The following is a 12,138-nucleotide window of genomic DNA, read 5'->3' as shown; positions in this document are numbered from 1 at the left end:
AAAAAAGCAGAATAGCCTGAAAAGTCTTATTTGTCACTTGGAGAAAAAGGAGGCTTGTGCAGTTTATGACAAAAATCCCTTTCCAGAGCTATTCTCACCTCAGTTGTTGTCTTGAAAACAACGTTTCCTACCCCTGAATCAGAGTTACTGACATTATGGCTTCTGATTGGCCCAGTTCAGGATCATACTTTACGCCTATTGGCCCTTGCGTCTGTCCAGACTAGCGGCCATCTTAGGTCCCGCCCTCGCCGCGGTGCCGTCTGGGAATTGTAGTCCCCTCTCCGCTCCGTCTAGTCCGGAGACTTTTTGCCCTCCGGTTACCGGGTCCCTCAGGTGGCCACCCCAGTGGGCACACGCCCAGGCGCCGCTTCTGCCCCGCGCTCCCTCCCTCTGCCTTTCACTTCCCAGCTGCCAAGATCTTGGAAGGTAGGGGCAGGGGGCAAGCCCCAGTCGAAGAGTGTTTCTGGGGTGCGGGTCTGGGTTTCCACTCGTGTCTGGTCCTTACTCCCGCAGTCCAGTGGGATGGGGTCTGGCTCGCACAGCTCCTTGAGGCAGGGGAGGTTGTCTGTCCGGAGGACGCTCCTACCCCTTGAACCTTTTCAGGCCCCATTCTGAGCAACAGCCTTAACCCTAACCCGCCCCTCATTCGCTGCACAAAGGAGTAAACTAAGGCATGGGCCACACCAGCGGCTCCAGGGATACCCTGGCACCCAGACCTGGTGGTGTAATTGGCACTAGCCGCTTTTTGAGGGTTTTCCAAGGTCATAGGCAAGTAGCATAAATCGCTGCCCCAACAAAACTGTGTTAATCACCCGGCTTTGGGATCCGCAAAGGGAGGGGGCTGAACACGTGCCCAAGAAAGGAGCTATGTAGGTAGAGGGAAGGTAGTGTTTTGGGAGGGAATCTTACATTTGACATTTTGAAAACACAAAGCACTGGCTTTATGGTGGGGGAACTCATGAGGACTCGTTTGGACTATTTTATGGATTAATGTAGTTTTTCATACAAAAATACGCGGGGATTTAAAACGTGTGGGGGGGGGGAGGGGGGAGGGGAGGCTGGTTAGTGGAACTGGAGTTGGAGGCGACTCTCTAGGATCAGATTCTTTTGTTATATGACCTTGGATCAGCCACTCACAGTGCTTTATTTGGGAAAAAAGAGCTTAAAGATCTTTACCGAAGTGGCCCAAGGATGCTGGCTGGAGCCGAAAGCTAAGAGAGGTCTTGCTTGTGGAAGTCTGCCACTTGCAGATTTACTGCTTTATTATTTCGGATCCCTCAAGAAATGTGCCGGGGACCAGCAGAAAAATGAGCTCAGTGGTTGTTGTAGAAAGGCCCTGACGTAGGCTGGGCCTGGGACTACCGAAAGCGACTCCTACTCGCACCTGTTAAGCCGGGTGTGCCTGAACTCTCCCTCTCAGGCTCCATGTTACTGCCGGCGGCCTGAGTAGCGCAGGCGTCTGGGAGTTGGAGTCCTGCCGCCTGTTTCCCGGCGGGCTGGTACTCTATCTCCCAGCGTGCCATGTGGTGCGGCGAGGTGTCTCCTGGGAGATGAAGTCTCACTTCCAGCCTTTCTGTGGATTGCGCCTTTGACTCGGAACTACAACTTCCAGGTGGCACTGCGTTCTTGGCTGGCAGCCTCTGTGTCCACCTGCTTGGAGCTGGGACTAGAGAGAATTGTTTAGGAAAGCAGTTGTTGGGTACTGGAGAGATATAGCTAGTAAAGATGTCTTTTGTAGGTGTCGTCGTCATTGATTGTATATGCTGTTACAAGTATTAGATAGGGGAGTATTGTATGTGCTTTTCCAAGTGTTAGGGAATATGCATGCTTTCAAACACAGCTAACACTGGATAATTTACAGAGTGTTCATATTACTTCTTTTTGTAACACCGTACCTGCCATCTGTAGATGAGGAAAAACCTTGAGAATATGATTTGTCCACATGACACACCTAGTAATAAAATGTAATTTATATTTATTACCTTTGGTTATTATAGTTTAATTCTCTCAAATGCTGTATGAGATAACCATTTTATATGCATTTCACATATAAGAAAACTAAAAGTTTTAGTAAAGCAATTAAAGTTAAGCAAATTGTCCAAATTAACTCAGCTAGTGAATAGAAGTACTGGGATTGTGACCCAGTCTCCTTGATAGTCTCTGCTTAGAAAAAGGCCGCACCTGAGATGCTGGGGGTGGGGGTGGTGGTACTGGGTGGCTTAGTTGGTTAAGTGTCTGACTTCGCCTCAGGTCATGGTCTCCTAGTTTGTGAGTCTGACTTCCAGGTAGGGTTCTGTGCTCACAGCTCAGAGCCTGGAGCCCACTTTGGATTCCGTGTCTCCCTCCTTCTCTGCCCGTCCCCCACAAATGCTCTGTCTCTCAAAAATAAATAAACATTAAAAATAATTAAAAAAGAAAAGAAAAAGACCCCACCTAACAGAGTGAGGGAACCCAACGTTTCTGAGTACAGAATTTGGAATTTTTCCATTATACCATGTTTCCTCTGTAGTCAGAGACTAAATGTTAGGGCTGCAAAAACCTTTGAGATCATTTAAATTTAAGGCAAAGATCTTGGAACAGTTCCTGGCATATAGTAAAAGTTCCACAAATGTTAGCTATATTTAGCTTTATAATACCTTTCTTTTAGAGATGAGGAAACTGGACCAGGTGCTAAAGCAGTTTACCCAAGGTCATAGGGTTGGTTTGTGTCAGAGATGAGACTAGACCCGAGCGATTCATTTCCTAGTCCAGGGTTATTTTCATTCTACCATCAGTCAGCTAGGAGGAGCACTAGATGTGAAGCTGTTTAGATAAGGTTTCCCTCCTAATTTGTTTTTTGTAGGCCATAGTCCAGGACCCATTGTTGTAAAGGCCCTCTTCTTATTGGTAAGGTCGTACTATTTTATTAATTAAGCAAATATTTTTTGAGCATCTTCATATGCCCATCCTCTTTAGGTGCAGGGGCCACATGGATTAAAGGAGCTAATGACTAAGGGCTGGAAGGACCTTAAAAACCATCTAATTTAACTCCTTTATTTTATAAATGAGGAAAGTGATCTATGGTCTTCATCTCATGCCCTCGTGTCAAAAGCCTCTTGTTTCTGCCAGGAGACAGGATTCTGGAGGCCTCATAGTACTGTATATGACTTTTCAGGTTCATGATTTCTTTTATTTGGTGTTCTCATCCTGTTCCTATTCCTGGAAGCGTTTGGTGGAATGCTTTAGGAAATATTTCTGTGCTCCTCTCTTTATTTGTATATACATGCAGCTTCAATATGCTCCCTTTCTATTTTGGGAATGTCTTGTTTTGGTTCCCCATGCTTTTTTCCCTTTTTTTCTTTCAGACCCTTGAGAACAAAATCTGACACTGTGTTTGCATTCGCACAAGTTACATTCTAACCCACTAGCTAACTTAGGGTATCAGAAATATACACATGCGTTGTTTGAATTATATAAAACTTTAGTTTTAGAAGGCACATTGGCCCTTTCAGTTCGTAGATAATAAAGCAGGTAACTTACCTCTTGTGTGTGTGAAAGATGCTTTCTACATAATTAGTTACTAAACTAACGTTTTTATAAATTATCGACTAAACATTCATAAACAGTCATCATGAGAGATGTTCTCCCCAACCCCTCCTGCCCCCTCCCTACCGCCCGCCCAGCGCTCTCCCAGCTAACAGTCTGCTTGTTCAGCTTCCAGCACATGCCTGACCACTAGTAGACACTGAAAAAATGTTTGTGAAATTGCATTCATAAGCATCCCTAAGCTCTGTTCCCACATCTTTTTCTTGAATCTCTTTTAAGATAGAAATGCTTTGAAATATAAGATGTAGCAGGTTGCTTTCCTTTCGGTGTCTACATTGCGATGAAAAAAATCTCAGCCTTTGAGGTCATCTTCCAAGGGGCTGTTTCTTTGGGAATGTCCATGTCTGTGATTTCTCAGACGAGAAAGTGATCCAAATAGCAAAACATAGCAAAGAAGCCATAGAGAGTGGTAGTCTGGAGGCCTATGATTTAAATCCCAGCCTTCCCTCTTAGGGCACTTAGCCCTTGGTTTCTTCTGTAAACTAGGAATAATCAGCATTTGTACCTCATAACGTGATGATAAAGATTAAATAAGGTGATGTTTTTAAGGCTTGGAGCATGTTGTCAGGCACTCAGTAGCTAGTGTTCAATAGATGGCTAGTAGCTCTTATTTTTGTAATAAAAGTAAACAACATATGAAAATATATCACATTTAGTCACGATTTAAACTTGAGGCAGGTGTCTATTTTATAAAAGGATTTGCCATTTGATTTCTTAGAACAGCCAGGTTGACCATCACATGTCAAGTGTGCCCGCAAATTTGATAATTGATCTTGCCAGCACAGTGATACTCTTTGCGTGGGGAGAGAGATAGATAGTCAAGCTTTCGCCTTTACGTTGCCTGCTGAGAGGTCCCTGATCTGTGGTTCCGTCTATATATTAAATATCAGATTGAAAAGCGGCCTGCCCTTGTCAGTGAGGGCTTCTTTCTATTTCTGGAAAGGACTAGGCCTATTCCAGGTGTCTCAGGGTTAAAGTGAAACAGTCATCACCCTGCTGGTGACTAACCCCAGGGCAATGGACACGTGGACATGGCAGGTGTCTCTCTAAAGCTGACACCTGCAATAGCCATGAGGCTATTGGTTACTGATAAGGAGTGAGTGAGAGAAAAGGGGTGCTGCAGGGGACAGAGAAGGAGAAATGGGGAAGAGCAAAGAGCAGATGGGCAGAGGGAACAGCAGAAGCCCTCAGTAGCATCTGTTTATTCTGCACATTTATCCTGCACCTAGCTCTGTGCCAGGCACCTCACTGGTAGGCCCTGGAGACACAGCTGTGAATGTGGCTGGCATGGAGTTGGTTGTGGTGGTGGGTGGTGGTTAATTTTAGGCAGGGAAGAGCTTAGAGGAAGAAGGAAGGCAGGAAAGAGGAAGTAGGAAAGGAAGAGTGGGTATTGGGGTTTGATGAGTGGAAAGGTCTCTGTGTCTGGGGTATAAAAATCACTGGTTGTGGGACTTGGGGAGCTAGGGCTGCACTGGCAGCCACCAGTGATATTATTCAGAGTCCAGTTACCTGTATTGTAAAAGAATTTTGGACTTTATTCCAAGGGCATTTGGGAAACCATTTTATAGTCTTAAGTGGGGAAATGAAATGATAGGATTTGTTTTTTAAGAGTGTGGATGCAGTATAGATGATGATGAGCTTGTGAGAGAGAATTGTCCAGGTAGACCTGTGTTTTGTTTGTTTGTTTGTTTTAACTTTAATGACCGTAGGAATTTCCTGCTGATCATAGCTGCTGGTTCTGATTCAGTATATGTGAAATAGGCCAGAGATTCAGGCTGATGCCATTGGTCCACGGACTGTACTATGAGGAGCAAGTATTGAGGAAACTTTTGCGCGATCTAGATGGGAGATCGTGGTGGTTACAAGAATGGACTCTACAGGGGCGCCCAGGTGGCTCATTTGGTCCGACTTTGGCTCAGGTCAGGCTCCCACGGTTTGTGAGTTCGAGCCCCGCTTTGGGTTCTGTGCTGACGGCTCAGAGCTCAGAGCCTGGAGCCTGCTTCAGATTCTCTGTCTCTGCCTCTGTCTCTCTCTGCCCCTCCCCTGCTTGTGCTCGGTCTCTCTCTTTTAAAAATAAATGAACATTAAAAAAAATTAAAAAAAAGAGAGAATGGACGCTAGAGGGTCAAAGACCTGGATTACAGTCTTGGTTTGACACCTTACTTTTAGTGTGACTTGGGGATAATGTCCTAGTCTTGCTGAGTCTCAGTTTCCTTATTATCTGTGAAATGGAGGTGATGATTCCTGTTTCAGATTTCAAATTGTTGAAATTTTCCGGGAGGTAACCCATAGAGAGTGCTTAGCACAGTAACCGGCAGTCAAGAAATGGTAGCTGTGAATTTGCTCTTACTGTTGTTAATTGATAAGACAACCTCATGCACCCTGCTCCACGTTACCTTGTTTATCATATTTTGAGTACTAGATGGAATAGTTCACTCTTCATTGTACAGTTTTTGTCTCCGTCTCGCATGTGATGTGCCAAACTTCTTCAGTCCTTTGGTAAAAGCTGGAGCATTATGGGCAACTAGATATATTTCTCCCATGCAATTGAGACTCTAAATTTGATGAAGAAAAAATCTGGGATCCTTAAAGTATCATCTTATATCTGATTAAGAAGGGAATTTGAGGCACCTTGCTTCCTCATGTAAATTTACTTAGCCCAATTATGGTGCTTCCTTCTTTACATAATTTTAACCTGTTTGGATTGATTTTCAACCAGTGGTTCTCAGCCCTTGCTGCAAGTTCAAGTCACCTGGGGCTGGTCCCATCCAGAAAAATTAAATCAGAGCGTGGGAGGGGAGGCAGGCAGCGTTACTTTCTTTTTTAAGTTTCCCAGGTGAGTCTGAAGTGCATTTAGGAGTGACAACCACTGATTCTAACAACAGAACATCATGAAATGAATCAGTACAGTCTAACAGGTGAAAGTCCTGTGTGGGGAGGGAAATATGTAGAATGTAGCATTTTGAAGGCTTTGGGCATGAAAGCCTTGTCACAAAGCTCTCCTGGAATTTGATGAACTACAACCATAGGTTGTGTTCCGGGTTATCTTTGGGGTCAAATCCAAAGGCACCCCTCCCCACCCCCTGTCCCATTTTGTATCTCTAGTTGTGCTCGCCTGACTTAGGATTCTCAATTTTGTTTCAGGCTGTGTTTCTCTTCCTGATACTTAGTTTGTTTTATGCCTCATAGTTGGAAAAAAAAATAGTAACCCATTACAATTATGTTCAAAAGAAACTGAGTTACATGCTTTCGTGAGCTGTGGCTTCATTATTGTAAAGGTTTCAACTATTGTTCAGATACACACTACCACCGGTTTTAACTAGTAACATTCTTTAAATTTTTATTTTAAATTTCTTTCTTTCTTTTTTTGTTTTTAATTAAGTAGGCCCCACGCCCACCGTGGGAATGAACCAGTAGCATCTGACCATTCTAATTCAGTAGCCTGAAACGGAGGCTTCCAGAGAGTTGCCTATTATAAAGATTTGTTTCCTTTTTAATTTTTTTAGAGTTACCCTCACCCTCCTTTTCAGGGCAGAATAATTAAGCTAATTTGATTAAATACCTTCCATTTGATGGATTATCCATAGTATTTGGGGACCTTTTCCTTTTAAAAGTTTTTTTTTTTCTTATAGAAAATGTGTATATGTAGGTTTGTATCTGTCTGAATATTTATATTTAAAACCTTGTATCCAGTGTCCAGGAGCATTCTTGGCCTGAATTTCGATTACCCTGCACCACAATTTGGTTTTTCAGCATTTCCTGAGCGTTTTTTACTCACCAGGAGGTCATTTCACAATTGTAGTAGTTTTATTTTTCTACTGTGTTGACTTAATAGAGGGGAAAAAGAGAGTAGGAAAAAGTGTTCTCGTTGGAGGGTTTAAAATCCATTTAAAAATTACATATTTGGGGGATATTTTGTACATATGCCAAGGTTTTCTTTTAATGATAAATAAGTAGGAATAGAAGGGGAAAATGAGAAACTGGCTAAGAGGTTTGCAAAAGGCACACCTCGACAGTATTCTGGAACTGAAAGGCTCTTTCTGAGTCTATTTATGTGTTTATTAGTCTTCCTTGTTATGGATTTACCTCTTTTTATTAAGAATCAGATTTCCATTAAAATTCAGTGTATTTTGCAGTTTCTCAGACTCACAGCTATTGGAGCTAAAACCCATCACAGATAATGTGGAAGTATCAGTACTCCCTCATGAGGTTTAGTGCTTGCATATTTTAGTTGAGCACGGTTTGGAGGAGAGTATGGTCTGTAGTCGTTTAATCACTGAAGCATGTGGTGGATGGTAAGAACAAAATTTTCATTTTCTGCAAGGCTTAAGGTCTTCTTCCCATGTCTTCATTTTGGGGAAAAAAAAACACCCTAGAACTCATTGCTGTCTTAAGTCTCCACATTACCAGCAGGACAGTACCTGCTCGGTTGTGCCCGGAGACGTTCTAAGGATGCCTCAGAGCAGGTGTGTGCTGGGAGGACCGGCAGAGGAGGGGGCTGGAACCTGCTGGGGTAAGGTTGTTTGTCTCAGCCCAGGAGCACAGGCGATTCCTGTTCAGATTCTCCCAGGAATGAGGCTGGTGGATAGAGAGGTAGTGGTCCCAAGGAGGGCAGGAAAAAGCCACCCAGACGGAGAAGTAAAGGCAGAGGGTATGGAAGGGGTGTAACAACAACAAAGATGGTCAGGTGGAGGGGGGGATGGAAAGTTTTTTTGTTTTTACAAATATCTATGTGAATGGTGCCCTCCTGAGCTGTGCTGTGCCCTGCTTGCCTGGTTATCACACGGAGGGGACCTGATGAATGAGAGGTGCTGGCACCTTCAGAAGAGGGGAAGTGATACTGGGGTACAAAAACAGCAGGTGGCCACTGCCATGTGAAATCCCAGTTGCTGGGATCTGCTGGCTGAGTGGGTACGAGCAAGGCCAGAAGCTTCTGCAGCCAGTGACCACAGATGAAGTTTGCAGCTGAGGCCTTCTCTTGGCCCCTCCAAGAAGGACAGAAAGCTTCTTCTAAGCCACAGCTTCCTCTAGGCTCTTGAACTTCTGAGAGGCAACAGGCCAGCTCTTCCCTGGCCTGGAGGAGTTAGCTGTGTTGGGCTTCCCAGTGCAGATGAAACAGCTGGGTGCAGCTCTCGTGGGTTGGGGACTGGCTGGAATGATATGGAAAGGTCCTGGTGGGGCCAGAAGCTCCTGCATGTCTCACAAGCTCCCAGGTGGTACAGATGCTGCTGGTCCATGGGCCACACTTAGAAAGCAAGGTTCCAGTTCTTTATGGCTCCTCCTATGCTACCATTCTGTTGTGATGCGATGAAGAGCGTTAGGAGTTCGCAAATACATAGGGCAGTCTCTTACAGGCCGAGGGTGATCTTGGGCAAGTTGTGTTGCCCAAGAATTTTATTTTCTTCTATAAAATGGACATAGTGAGTGTGTATCTCATAGGAAGGTATGAATAAAATGGGATAATCTATATAAGATATTAGCACGAGTACCTCTCCTATAATAATTTCTTAGTAAATGTTAGCTTTTATTTTTATTATTGTTATTATATTTTACATTTTTATTATTTTTGAGCTCAGAGACCCAGATCTGTAAACCCAAGGCATGCGGCTTTACCGGGTACGAGATGTGGACACATGGACAGGTCTTGATTCGGTCTGTTTCGTCATCTTTAAAATGGAACTTGTAACAGTCACTGACTCTGGATGTTGTGAGGGTTGAGTAAGATTGTATGTATAAAGCTCTTGGCATGTGTTAACTACTCTTATGCTTATGAATACTAATCACTGGATTTGGGTGGTCTACACAGCAGCTTCTGGTACTCTGGGTTGGCCAGGTTGCTGTGAGTCACTCTTGGTGTGGTAGGAGCTGCCTACACTAGGGACAGGTAAGTGGAGAGTGGGACCAGGATCTGGAAGTAGGTGATGTCTGGAAGTTAAGGTAAGCAGGCAGGTGGAATGTGGGATTACAGCCTGGTGACAGGTCCGGTAGCAAATCTGACTCAGTGCTGAAGTTTGCTCTGACCATGGACCTCACTGGGCTCTGCCTTGACAGTCTCTGACTTGCCTGGTACCCCAGTGTCTGTACCTAATCTCCAACTGTATTCTTGCCAGTTCCTGGTTGTGAGTCATTTCCTTGCTCATCATTAATTAATTCACTCCACACTCACTGAGGCCTTTTTCTTTGGTCTCTGTAGGTTAGTTCCTGTGTTTTAGCTTCCTTGACTTATACTTTTTTTTATAGCTTTTATTTAACCTCCATTTTTGATTGGTGCCCTCTTTCCTCTGAAGGAAAGGAAGCTCTATGAAGGCAGGAGTACTGGCTATTTTGCTAATGCTGCCTCCCATCACCTGGTCCCTAACTTAGAACTCGATGTTGAACTTTGCACTGTGCCTCTTACTTCTGGGCTCTGCTCCATTACTTCTCTGGTTAGCTGAGTCTTGGTTGCACGGAGGGTATAGGTAAGTGAAATCTGTTGAAGTCCTGGACCTCAGCCCCCTTACTGCTTCTTGAATCGTACAGCCTCCCCTTTCCCCCCTTTCCTGGAGAGAGTGCCTTGCTGATTGTGTTAATATTGTGTATTTTCCCTCTTCAGAAGTTTGCTCCCTGAAGGCATGGACCTTTTGTAGTACTGTTTCTTGCTCTTTCTCCATGCATAAAGCAGCACATGGCCTGTGATGGACAGGATGAGTTATGTCTCATCCTTACCATCAAGATCTGAAAGTCTGGGTTACCTTGAAGGCTGCTGCTCCATGCAGGTGATATAGGAATTTTCAAATGCTGGGAGTCAAGAAGGGGCTCATAGGAAGGGAGTAGAGACAAAAACCTATTCTCTGGCTCTGAGGACCAACTCCTGTCTTTGCTTCTCATTAGCCGTGTCATCTTGAGCAAAGGACTCAACCTTTCTGCATCTCGCTTTTCTGTAAAACAACGATAATACCAGTTAGCTGTTAGCTGTTGTGAGAATCAAGTGAGATGGTTGCTGTGAAGCATGCCCTTGCATAGTGCCTGATATGTAGCCACCATTCAATGAATATTACCTTGATTGGTGTCATTAAACCTGGGATGTTGCTCTGTCTACTCCTGCTGGTTGGTAGTTGCACATGGGTCCCAGTTTTCACTTTGAAAATCAGGGCTACATCCTTCCCATAGTACTGTGTTATTAGTGGGCTGTCATATTCCCTTTGGTCATCAAGTAAGCGTAGACGCCATCGGTTCTGGCCATATAGAGTTTGCTGCAAATGTTGGCGAACAACAACCCAGGATTCAACACAAAAAATAAATGCTGGTTGATGTTAAAGACAGAGAAATAGAGATCAGAAGACAAACACATCCACCGTACTGTAATATTTAAATGCCTTCTCATAAACACTTAAGATTCTCATTAGTCCAACATCAGAAAAATGATAAATATTAATATTTGTCATCAAAGGGAAGCTTAGAAATCAAAGTTTAGTAAACAACTGTTGTATTTCAAGGATTACATAATACCGAAGGAATTTTAATTCAACACGTCTAAAATTCTGTTTTTAAAAATTTCTCTTATTTGTTTTTTATCCATTGCAAAAACTAGGAAAGGCATGCATTTAGTTGGAAAAGATTCAGGGGACTTGCTCATTTTGATCACGTTTTCAGAGACTTAGGTTATGTTCGTGTCTGGTGTCTACAACAGAAACCCACATGTGCTAGAGCCACTCTCCTTCTCCAGATCTCCAGTTCTGCTTCAGGAGAATCATAGTGGAAATTGGCTCCTATTAGATCATGAAAGGGCACTGCGAGCTCCCTGTCTTGGCTGTGGATTCCTTTCCCAAGCTTTTCTGCTCTTGCCAGTTCTGAATGTGCCAGAAGTATGTGCAATAGTCCCCAGAGTCAGCAGGGAGCAGGGGGAGAGGCAACAGGCCGACATCATCACTATGAGGCAGTCAGGCTTTCCTTTCCTGTTTTCACAGAGTCGGGCATGGCTGACTCCGTGTGACAGGGTCTCATCATGTCACCACAAGGATGTGGTGCAGGGAGTCAGGGGACCTAGGTTTTAGTTGTGGCTCTCAATGCCTTCTGCAAGTCTTATCCTCTCTCTGGGCATCCCTTTCCACATCTGTAAAGTGAGGGGGCTTGGATCTGGTAATTCTGAAGTCCTGTGCCTCTCCAATGTCCTATAACCTTAGGGGAGACCTTCAGGAATCTGCTAAGCCCTTCCTTGTTCTGTCTGCAGAGGGGCACTTGCTTGGAGTGGCTGGTTTTGGGGCCACACGAACCTATATCTTGCCTTAGCTAATTTACTTTAGTTCTTAGTTTCTTATCCATTATTGGGAATAGTACAAGGTTGTCCTAAGCATAAGGGATGATGTTTGGAAATCCAGTGCTGTGTTGTTATTATTGTTATGTTATTATTGTTATATATTATATTTATATCTGGACTCAGGACTTTTCTGTCTCTTTGTGACTCAGTTTCCTCATCTAAAAAATGGGAATAATAGGGGTGCCTGAGTGGCTCAGTCAGTTAAATGTTGGACTCTTGATTTTGTCTCAAGTTTTGATCTCACGGTTCATGAGATC

General features: G+C 44.0%; 1 protein-coding gene across 4 annotated transcripts in view; it reads left to right on the top strand.

Moving 5' to 3' along the window:
• The first annotated feature begins 275 nt into the window (after positions 1-275).
• The window catches only part of FHIT (fragile histidine triad diadenosine triphosphatase), a 1,407,040-nt gene continuing 1,395,177 nt past the window's right edge, over positions 276-12,138 (top strand). For all 4 annotated transcript variants that reach the window (XM_053896965.1, XM_019469878.2, XM_019469876.2 and 1 more), the window contains exon 1: positions 276-426. The gene's annotated coding sequence lies outside the window, so the exon portion shown is untranslated. The remainder of the gene's footprint in view (positions 427-12,138) is intronic.

This window comes from Panthera pardus, unplaced genomic scaffold (assembly GCF_024362965.1).
Source record: "Panthera pardus isolate Hobbes unplaced genomic scaffold, ASM2436296v1 HiC_scaffold_8, whole genome shotgun sequence".
Taxonomy (NCBI): Eukaryota; Metazoa; Chordata; class Mammalia; order Carnivora; family Felidae; genus Panthera; species Panthera pardus.
The sequence above is the reverse complement of the archived record's forward strand: the minus strand, read 5'-3'. Positions and strand labels throughout refer to the sequence as shown.